The 12497-nt window shown below is 28.4% G+C and overlaps 1 long non-coding RNA gene across 1 annotated transcript; it reads left to right on the forward strand.

Moving 5' to 3' along the window:
• The first annotated feature begins 2778 nt into the window (after positions 1-2778).
• LOC132936612 (uncharacterized) lies at positions 2779-7687 on the forward strand. Its single transcript, XR_009663493.1, has 11 exons — positions 2779-3031; positions 3112-3275; positions 4163-4263; positions 4428-4488; positions 4571-4698; positions 4757-4944; positions 5040-5180; positions 5251-5393; positions 6345-6573; positions 7196-7436; positions 7518-7687. It is a non-coding gene; the product is annotated as an uncharacterized LOC132936612 (long non-coding RNA).
• Positions 7688-12497: the final 4810 nt, after the last annotated feature.

Consider the following 12497-nt stretch of genomic DNA (forward strand, 5'->3'; position numbering starts at 1 on the left):
ATTTGAAAAATATTAAAAATCCTTAGGCACAGTTTTTATTTATAAGCATTTAAAGTTAAAATATTGACAAAATACGAAAAAATCACGAAAATTAGCAAATTATTTTGAGTTGAGTCTTCCTAAAAATTTTTCTCTTTCAATCTAAGATTTGAAAATATAATACAAGATAATCAATAAGTTTGTCTACCTTTATCAAAAAAAAAATGTCTACAAGAAAGTCAAATTAAATTTTTATGATCGTTTGAAATTCATATTTTTACAACATTTGATGTTCACTCGATTTCTCATGTAACGATTTTCTTATTTTATTGTAATTAAAAAACGAATGACTGTAGATACTTGAAAATTGCACTGAATGTTTATAGTAGTTTTTTCTATACACCATAACATTTTCCCAAATATTTTGACTTATTTTGAGCTGTTTACGGACATTTTCAGTTTCGATTTTTTTTAGTTTTTTTTTCTATAAATATCAATAAAATTTTATCTGTTGGGTAAAAAAGCTTGAAAATTTAATAGGAGGCTCCTAAGTTATTGTTTCAAAGGCAGATGAAAAAAATTAAAAATCCTTAGTAACAATTTTTATTTATAAACATTTAAAGTTCAAATCTTGACAAAATACGGAAAAATCACGAAAATTAGCAAATTATTTTGCGTTGAGAATTCATAAAAATTTTTCTTTTTAAATCTAAGATTTGAAAATGGAATACAAGATTATCCATAAGTTTGTCTACCTTTATCAAAAAAAAAATGTCTACAAGAAAGTCAAATTAAATTTTTATGAACGTTTGAAATTCATATTTTTACAACATTTGATGTTCACTCGATTTCTCATGTAACGATTTTCTTATTTTATTGTAATTAAAAAACGAATGACTGTAAATACTTGAAAATTTCACTGAATGTTTAAAGTAGTTTTTTCTATACACGATACAATTTTGAAAATAATTTGACTCTTTTTGAGCTGTTTACGGACATTGTCAGTTTTCAAGTTTTTTAGTTTTTTTTTTCTATAAATATCAACAAAATTGTATTTGTTGGGTAAAAAAGCGTGAAAGTTTAATATAAGGCTCGTGATATATCTTTCTAATAGCAATGAAAAATATTAAAAATACATAGGCACAATTTTTTTTATTAGCATTTAAAGTTCAAATTTTAACAAATTTTATCAAATTTATAATTTAATAATTATTTTGTAGTTAAAAATTTATAAAATGTCCAACTTTTATAGCTTAGGATTGAAAATTCAAAACAAGGCTCCACGTAAATAGGTTATATAAATTACTTTATTCACAATAATATCATCAAATATACTTTGTAATATCCAGACACTGACTGGAAAAATAGAGCACGGTAAAATGCTACACAATTTAAAGGGCAAATAACAAAAATTGTTGGGGCTAATTTAAAACATTAGTTTATTTATAAAATGTTATTATATTTTTTTTTGTTTTAAAAAAATATTGAATATACGTTATAAACGTAAATAAGTACCAAGTTACAACAAACTTTCAATCAAAATTGTACAATATTATAGATTACTTATAATCGTCAGTTGGTAACGATCAGTTGTTCATTAGGTGTCTAGAGTCTTAAAATATATAATAAATAATATTAGGCAAATATATTTTAGGGCAAGGGATGCTGTAGTCCCAACCAGTCCACGCCTGGTAATATCATAGATTGACTGAATCGTTTTTCTTATACAATGATATCATATCATTGAATTCAAATTTAACTATTTTAACACCATCCATTACTGTGACCCACTTGTAATCTACTATACAGCAGAGCGACATCCACTTAGCCACTTTTTACTGTCGATTATAATGAATGTTAAAATATTTTAAGCTGCTGCCATTAGTACATTTGCTTGTTAAAATGCGTTATTTATTATTTTCATTGTCATCTCAATATGACTCAATATAATATATATATATTTGTGTGTATTAATAATAATATATACTAGCTGCCAGGACCAGATTGGTTAGGCGAGCTAACGAGATAATCTCGGTTGGCCGCTTAATGTTTGGGCCGGACCCCGGTCGTGTGAATGTGAGTGAAAATAAATTCATGTTCAAAATACGATTGAGCACCTATAAATCTCGTAATAATTATAGACATAATTATGATCCATTGAATATGTAAATGGGCCGCTTAGAAGTGAAAATCTCGATGGGCCGATACATACCAATCCGGCCCTGCTAGCTGCTCCAATAAAGTATCATTGCAATTTATTATACAAATATTTGATTATTATACTTATTTGTGTACAATTTATATATATTGGTAATTTAATTCATACCAGTTTCATGAATGAAATATAACTGATGTAAAATATACAAGTTTCAGTTAAATTCAATATAAATATTTCAGAACTATTGAAATGTTATCAAAATGTTTGTTATCAATAAGCGGACACGGGAACCACGATAGGAACATTAGGAACTAATATGCAATCTTCGATTTACGTAATAGTTACTAAAAGCAATTAATGCTATTTGTATCACATTATCACAATAATTGAATAATCAACGCTATCATTGACCAATCATAATGAAAATAAGCCTGTGTAACTTGTTCCATACTGCATAATTTCTACTACACATTAGTATCAATGTCATGCCATTAATTTTATTCGACGGATAGCTATCTGGAGAATAAGATAACATTGAAAAACACTTATCACTTTATTCGGAAGATTATTCGACAAATAAGTTTATTCGATGAATAGTTTATCTGACGAATAACTGGATGATTGAAAAACCGGGCCTCAATGTCATATTTCAGAAACATAATGGGACTAAATACGATGTTGTTAGGGTGACGACTGATAAGGTCACTATGTAGTCACTTTATACGGCCATCTCGGTTGACGTAATATTTTTCCACTGATTTGTGATATGTTATACTTTATAGTGAAATAGTGTAAACACTAAACTGTAAAGTAATACCTAGTGTTTATTGCGTACCTACTCAAAGGTGAAAACTGTTGTCTTGTTTGGTGTTACTGTCGTTAACCATGGATCAGGTAAATAAAATACTTATGTTCATTCCTATAAGTGCTTACAATAATATTTTATGATCATGATATAATTACTATTGGTATAGTCAAGAGCCTGAAGCTGATCTATTAGAAATAGGCATTTCCTACAATTCAAACTATGTTGTGCCTATTCTACCACCTCTAGTACAGATCCAAGCATTCTACATTCAATCGATTATTGAACCTGACGGCTGTCATGGAGAGAAAACCAATCGAGCGGTCTATTGAAGTAAGTTATTGTAATTGTATTAATTATTTATTCGTAACTAGAGTATGTGTAGTTGCTAGTTTGTACTTAATATATTGGAATTATCAAGCAAAATGGTATAATATATTATGTGATATTTTTACGTTTTTATTCATAAAAAAAACAAAAAACAATTTTTATCAACAAAATCTATGTAAACGACCACCATTACATAGTAGTTCATTAGAGATATATCGTTGTTCTATTGTATTAGGAATAGATGTATTGTATACTAATTGTTTATTTCTTAATAAATAAATCTGAAAAACTACATGTTAATGTATTATATTAATATAAAAGGTAGATAATTAAATATATGTACAATGGTACATACTGAAAGTCTTGACAAAAATTTAACTATAATGTAGAATATAGATAATTTGATGTACCTAAATGAATAGGTAGGTAATTAAAATTACAATTATTAGGTTAATACAATTTTCATTTTATGAATAATAAAATATAATAATAATAATATATTTTGTTATATTTTTTGTATTATTAATATTTTTGTACCTAGGTACTACTACCTATTGTTTATATTCTAGTAATCTAGTTCATATTATTTATTGAAAAGTATACATTTGAAACGTTCTGAACATGTTATTAATATTATCTTATACCTAGTCACTATATATACCTAATGCCTGTAGGTGGTTTAAAAAAACACTAGTTTTTGTATTTGAAATATTAAACCCTATCTATTTGAATTGGTATTTTAAATGTAATAACTAATAAGCATAACCATTTGCTGCCTCGTTTATCTCGCTAATCATATATTTTTATTAGGTAGGTATACAATTGATATCCATAGTAAATTACTTTGTTCAGACTTAGCATGATTTATTACACACTACTTATGATGGTAGGTGTATATTCGTGGCCAGCAAAATAAAAGTTACCTTTCAAATGATTGTCAGAATATTTTAAAGAAACTGATTATTAATCATTTGTTTCAAGAACAGTACAGGTAACTAAATCATTTACATTATAATTATTGTAAAATTAAATAAATAAATAAATTATTATATAATTTGATTTCCTACAAAAATTTGTAATTTTTCTCAAATTTTTGTAAGTAATCAGACATTCTTATATATAATTATATTAGACATTTTTCTTTCATGTTTATAGAGAAAGCGATTTTTATTTTAGAAAAATATCAGAATTAATTGTAGAGATATTTCCAAAAAAAGTAAATGTATAGAACTATATTCAATAGCCATTCCTTATTTTCATTAAAATAAATGACTTCTAAGTATTTTTTTTTTTTATAGACTATTTACTTCGTACCTGCCAGGAGTGAAGGTTCCAGTCAAACACACAGCAAAAGAAAGTTTGGGTACAATTGATTATGAACGTGTGAAGAAAGTCGTTCCAATTATCTCTGAACAATCTTTTTCTGGTAATAAATTTAAATAATTTAACCTATGTATTTTAAATTTTAATTCATTTTTGTATAGAAAATATTGAACATTCAAAGCTATGGTTAAAAAGTGAAGGATTACCTGCATCATTTGATGCATTTTTGATTGAGAAATGAAAATTAACCTACCAAATCCGTCAAGCTCATGTTCTGAATTTGTGTTGCCATTTATCAGCAATATTTGAAGGATGGCCATTTATCCAAAGCCCTAATGGATACTTTTTAGTGAGAATAATATTCATTTTTAATCTAGAAATTAATTTTGAAAATATTTATAAACAAAACTTAGGTTAATAAAGATTTTAAAATTGTTTATCTAGATTCGTCCAAGATTTTTGAAAACTGGGATACATTTTATCGCGCCTGGTCAAACTTTTCTAAATTTTTAGTGACATTAAGAAGGGCCATTAAAAATAAATATGCCTGTTCTCTGCAGTTGGATAACTCTGAAGTCAGTGGAAGTAAGAATATTAGTAAAATAATTTTAATACGATTGTATAAAGTTTCATTATAAAATTAATTTTGTTTTAGATATCAAAGTATCTGAAATCATAAAGTTGTTACTGTTACCTTACTTCATACCAATTAAAACACAAATTAAAAGTTCAAAAACTGCTAAAAATTGGAAACCTTCATTAGAAGAATCAGCGTTTAGATTTCTTTGTCACGTTACAGTAAATATATTTAAATATCATTTTATAGAAATATTATTGTTATTTAGGTTCCATTATAAACGATATTTTATTAGGGTAAAGCGTTCTTATTGTATAATGTATATTAGGTTTATATATAAAAAAAAAAATTCAATAACACTTGTTTGTTGGGTATAAAAGCTTGAAAATGTTATTCAAGGCTCTTAATATATTGTTACAATGACGTTTGAAAAATATTAAAAATACATAGGCACAATTTTTTTTTATAAGCATTTAAAATTCAAATGTTGACATAACACTTAAAAATTATTTACATAAGCTGTCTGAACGTCTTCGCTCAGAATTGTTTTTTTTATACAATGATATTTTATTATTGAATTCAAATTTAACACCATCCATTACAGTGAGTCACTTGTAACCTACTGTACAGCAGAGCAACACCCATTTGTCCACCTTTTTTATATTATAATGGCTTTAATTCATTAAATTACGCGTAGTATAAAATCTACAAATATATTAATATGATAATTAATATAAGCTGTAGAAGTTCGTGCAAGAACAAAATAGCTTAATTTTTGAAAACTTTTCAAGAAACAATAAAACCCAGTTACATTATATTTCCTATACCTACGGATGGTCGGATTTGTCTCATTCTTTGTAAAATTGTTGATAATTGAAAATGGAGGTGTCCGTGCTAATTTCATTTTTCAAAACTTTTCTTGAAACAAAAAAATCTGGAGCTATCTGGTTATTTAATCGAAAAAAATACTAATATACAATATATTTAGTGAAAATTTCAAGAATTTATACGTTATTCGTTTTTTAATTACAAAATACCAATGCATATTATACCTACGCATAAAACTGATTTGTTGATGATAATTTAATTATTTTTCAATGGGTAATTTTGATATACATAATATTAATATTTTTATTTCTAAAATGAGTTAATAAATTTTGTTTTACATGTAGATGCTCGATACATTTTTGCCCGGAATGAAAGCGATGGACAAAGGACATTTAGTCTTCTTGTCGTCGATGGCTGGTATAATTGGCTTGAAGAACTTAGTGTCTTACTGTGCGTCCAAATTCGCAGTGAGAGGTTAGTGGTTGTCAGTTTGGAACAAACAGTTAATAATAATATGTGGTCATCAGTGCTCGAATTGGAAAAATAAAAGAAAGGGGACTCTTGGACTTTTTGGTACGTTCATTACAATAATTAAACTTAATCTGGCTCGTGGTTTCCTCCCCCCCCCCAACCTTCTATCTTCCATTACATAATTACGATAAATATTATTTTACTTGTAATTTATTAACATAAAAATTGATGGTTACCTACTTGAAAGTATATTCTAACTAACTAGGTAATTAATTATAAATATTAATGTACCTAAATAATTTTAATTATTATGATAAATAGATAAAAATCTTTGGCCATGGACTAAGATATTGTATTTATATCTTAGTCCGTGCTTTTGACCGCGTTATCAATTATCATAAAAAAATCATTAAATTGAATTTTAATATCTTATTGAATATAATATACATTGTACAACTTAACGAAATAATAATAACAAAATTACAATATTATTTTAACAAATAAAACATTCCGTCCCCTCGTTCTAATGAAAATAATATTAGAAAGGGTACTCTCAAAATATAAAACAATTAATGAGGAGTTGCGTCTCGACCCCCTCAATTCGAGCATTGGGATGGTCATCAATTAAACATTGTTTTGGTTTAAAGTCTAGCAGAAGTGATAATGAATGAATGCAGAGACGATGGCATCACAAATATTGAAATATTTCACTTCTATTTTCCAGTATATGGTCGACACCGGTCTGTGCAAGAAAGCTTTTTACATACGCCCCATTATATACCTACAACTATATGGGGTTTCTAGACGTTTACTGATGAAACAATTTTAAATAATTTTCCCAGCTGGCAGCTTGTTACCATAAGTAACCGCTGAGTCGACGCAAAAGAAATAATAACCGCTATTAGAAAGAACTTATTTGAACATTCCATTCCGAGACCATTGCTCACCTTCAATAACATATTTAGGTAAATTAAAATTATTTAATAAAATATCCAACGACAGCTGCGTACTAAAATACACATTGTGGTTTATTGTTCTTGTTTTAGGTGTTATCCGTACAAAATGGCATTGGACTTAAAAGATTTTATGGGCAGTGGCATTGGTGCACACAATGATTAATTATCATTTATTAAGCACGTAGAAAAAAAAATTACACTTAAATAAACATATTCATATTATCCTATACAGTTTGTAAATTGTATTATAATAAATATATAGTCACATAAAGTCAAATCAATTTTTTTTTAGCGTTTTATGTCAAATTATCTTCAAACGATTTTCTTTTATTGGATATTGTTGTAATTAAAAAACAAACAACCATATATATACTTCAATACTTGAAATTCTCACCATATGTGTGTTATTGTAGTATCATACTAGCATATGTAAAATTGTAGCATATTAAAGGTATCTACAGAATTTATAAAATAATTGACAATATTATTACTATCCACTTAATATTCATAAAAAGTAAATAATTGAAAGCTAAATATCAGCCTTCTCTTACTAATTATATTAAAAAAGTATAAAATAAGTAATAACTAAATAATTAATTTAAGTATTTCATATTTGGTACAGTTGCATAATTCCTCATTTTTTTCTTTAGGTAAAACATCCTAACTCCACTAGAAATTCCTTTAAAATGTTGTATCAACCAACATATTGTCAAATACTATAGGGAAAAACACAGTATGTACATGTATGTACCATAATAGTCTAGAGAATAAAGCGGTATATATTCAATGGAGATACGGCTCATTTCATTCGTAAAATTATTTCTTAATATATATATACTGCATATTTACATAGTAATCTTAGCTAAAACGGATTTGCATTATGTACACTTTTATCTTTTATCAATGAATGATCGCGACTCGAGGTACTAATCAGATACCTACGTCATGTGCCAAAAGTTTTGGTCAAAAGCATTTATTGAGATTAATCAGATACCGTGCTACTAAGTAAAACCGTTATGTGTTTTCCATATCATGGTATGTATCTCCTTAAAATTGAAAAGAAAAGAAAAGAAAAATAATGATCTAAGTACAAAACAAAAAGTTGGATGACTAGGACTATTAATTTAGTTTTTGCTTAATTAATAAGATTGGTTAAAATTACTAATTATTATTATTATTTTTTTTTTTAACTTGACCCTCCCCGAAATAAAATCCTGGTTACGTCCACTTTTCAAAAATACCTTTATAACCTCCTGAAATGTTTTCGTGTTTTATTATGTCATAGTAAAATAACTATTTCAGTCTAGAATAGTCAATAAATATTGTACGTTTACGTCAAATAAATAAATATAATGTTCTTTGTTTTTGTAGTATATTATTCGGAATAATTGTACTATAAACATTTATTAAATTTACATCTAGGTACACGGACAGTAAATATTGCTTCATGAACTCCCGTAGTATCGTGCATAGATAATATTCGAATGACAGCAGCTATGGTGTACACTCTACGTTATAAACATATAAATAACAATATCTGATAAATTCGGCCATCGTGTGTATCAACCGGATTTCTTGATAATATTATACATACAGGTAATACCTACATTACCACCAGAATGTGTTATCGACTAATTTCATAAGTATAGGTACAAGGTACCATCAGTATTATAAAGTATTTGAGTAAAAGTAATCATATTTCAAATACTTTTTTCTGTATTGAATAATCTAATACTTTTTTTAATACTTTTATTTTGAAAGAATTTGAACTTTTTTTTTATTATCGAATATTTAACTAAAAAATATTTACTTTCGATTCCTCTGATTCTACATTTGTTTGTTTGTTTGTTTGTTTGTTTTTTTTTTTTTTATTGATCGTGAAGCCCGGCCACTATAGCCATTAGCTGTTTTGTTTTTGTTTGTAGGAGAGGGAACTGTAGCTGTAACACGTGTGAGTAGTTTTGGCAGATTTTTTAGTGGACACCCGTGGTTATCTGCCATGCCCGGGTGGGGGATAGCAGCACTTCTCTCGTGACTTGCCCGAAGAAAAATGCCACCCGTGAACCGAGGTTTGAACCAGCGCCGATGTGCGTCACAACCGACTCCGTCCCCACATTTGTTTCTATTTGTAAAGTGTAGCCCTCATCAAGAGGACGTCGTGTCCGCATATTATGTTGTCTCCGTCTTATACACGTATAACATAACACATTTTCATTCTACGACTTTTTCAATAGTGTGCTGTTACTTGTTAGCTTTGATATTTAATCGAATTGACCTATTTGCTATTATCAAACTTTTAGGTAAGAACATTATCAGTATTGTCTCGTTGGTCTTACGATATTTAAATTTTTGAGTAAATTATGAGAATTTTCAAATTCTAATATTTTTTATGCCCATAGGTAACGCACTTAAAAATTAAAATATTGTAAAAAACCAAAGAGAGAACACTGATAATATTCTTACCTAATAGTTTGACAATAGGTAAATTCACTCTAATATAAAAACAGAAAGAACACTATATTGAAACCGGTGAACGAAAATTTGGCATGTCGGACGTGTGTAAGACAGAGACAACATATGATTTCCAGGGCGCGACGCGTCGTTAGTATATTTTTTCACTAAAATCGTATTGTACTGGTTTCCAAGACGCGACATGCAGCGGCGACGGGACTTTCAGTCGCCGCGACCGACGACACGACTGCATCATGAGCAGTAGGAGCGCGACACATTGCAGCGACAAGTTCGACCTCCCGCAAACAAAAAAAACATCCAATATATTTTTGAAATAATTTATTAATACAGTGGGTACCAATAGTACCTTAAACCTTTTATTACAGTAGATACTCATACAAATATAAAAATAATGTCCAAGCCTGGCTTTTCCCCCGATGAACTACTTATTGGAGAAATAAAAAAGTTTAATGTTCTGTATGATATATCTAACCCTAGATATAAGGACATCATTTTTAAAGATGAATTGTGGAAGGGCATTTCCATTAAATTAAATAAATCGTGTAAGTACAATATTATAAATTATTAATATTAAAATTTAATTTATAATAAGGTTTAAACTTAATTAATATTCTAGTATGTAATTGTTTGTGAATTATTATTAGGTAAAACCTTCACATTACTATTAAGAAAACAATAGGTTTCAATAATAATATTAATAATAAACAATAATTACCTATAAATTATAATGTATAATATAAAATTAATATTGAATAGTCGAAGATACAAAAAAAGATTGAAAAGTATTCGGGATTCGTTTTCTCGAAACAAGCAAAAACTTGGAACTGGATCTGCAAGATCAAACAAAAAAAAAAATGTTTTTTGGCTCCTCATCTTAGTTTTTTGGAAAACGTGGAAAACGAACGAGAGTACGTACGATGTCTTATAATTTATTATACATAGAATATTTTAGATTTATTTCAATAGTCTTGTAATATGCTTGGCTGCTTGGTACCTACTATCGTAGCACTAATAGTAGATAAGTGGCTGCCAAGATATTATAGATGCAGGTCGCAGACACTTTATTTGATGTTGAAGTCGTGGTTGATGAATAAATAAAAGACAAATGTTGTTTATAGTGAATTTTATTATATTGTTCGATAATTTTCTAAGTCCAAAATAATGTTGTACAGAGTGGCGTGAAGGTGCTTGCACTAGTGGGTGGTAGTACACGTCTGAAAACAGGCCGATTCGGGCTCCCTTTTATATGAAGTTCCCCGTACCCCTTGCCTATAGATACTGTATCTCGGCTCACGGATGTGATTTGTGTGACCATCGTTCCAGCCCACGCATTTTATGACTTCCAGTATAATTCTGTGTATTCAATTTGAGATAATCATTTTAATATTTTTATATTGAATATCGTCACGTACAGCGTTGTAATAAAAATAATCATTCTATTGTTTCATATTTTTATATTTTGAACATTATCGTATACAGAGCAATTATATTGTTCAGTGAGTTTCTAATATCCGTTTCTTAAACAAGAAATAATAATGTAATATTATTTACTAACCATAAGGATCCCCTATTTCCGTTTCTACTATCCGATTTATGCCGAATTACAGTATCTAGATTATAGTATAGTATAATTATGTACCTGTGTAATTTGTTTTATTGTTAAGTAGTAACTTGCTTACTACAGTCTGCGTAGATAAGACATAAATATAGGGAGGAAGTATGTTATTACTTATTATTATATATTATGTGCAGTGGAGTGATGAACTGGAAATTTTCCAGAGGCAAGTTACAAATATCCCAAGTATTAATGCACAATAATATATTAAATAATTTAATAATAACAACTAATTATATTTCAAATCATTATTGACTAGGTACCTATTGAGTATATCACAAATGTCTTAATGTTATATTTACTAGGGGACCCACCGGCTACCACCTATCCCACTGTTTAAGAAAAATCTCAGAGAAGTTACCGTTCACCGTAGCTATTGTATATTATGTATAAATCGCGGCGACCTATCGCGCCTTGGAAACCATACCTTTAAAAAAAAATACCGTGCCGTCATGGTCGTGCGTGGTGCCTCAACGTTGTAACAATATTATTTTAAATAATATTATGTTTTTTTTTTTTTTATTATTATAAAACAAGAATATATACAATCTGTAATACTCTATACAATGGGTAATATACTAGGATATATGGAGGATACAAGTATACAAGACGGGACGGCGTGATAGAAGGGGGGGGGGTCCAATGAAATATTATGTTATAATAATAAATGCTAATTAATTTCGATGCGCGTCGCAACCCTCTCAATATAACAATTAAGGGGGCTGGAGCAGGTACAAATTATCACGTAAAACAGGCCAAAAGCTAGACAAAACTGTGGGACTTGGGTTTGACGGATTTTAATATTGAAAACCAATTGAAAATCTTCAACAACTCTTCTAAAGCATGGCCTTGGAAATTTATCATTATTACAAAAAATAATGGCGTACTTAAACATATAAAATACAAAAATTCTTATTTTTTTAAATTGTCAATATTTTATCGAAGAATTTTTATTAAGAAAATCCCCTCGACCATTCCCTTTC

Source organism: Metopolophium dirhodum, chromosome 1, assembly GCF_019925205.1.
Source record: "Metopolophium dirhodum isolate CAU chromosome 1, ASM1992520v1, whole genome shotgun sequence".
NCBI lineage: Eukaryota > Metazoa > Arthropoda > Insecta > Hemiptera > Aphididae > Metopolophium > Metopolophium dirhodum.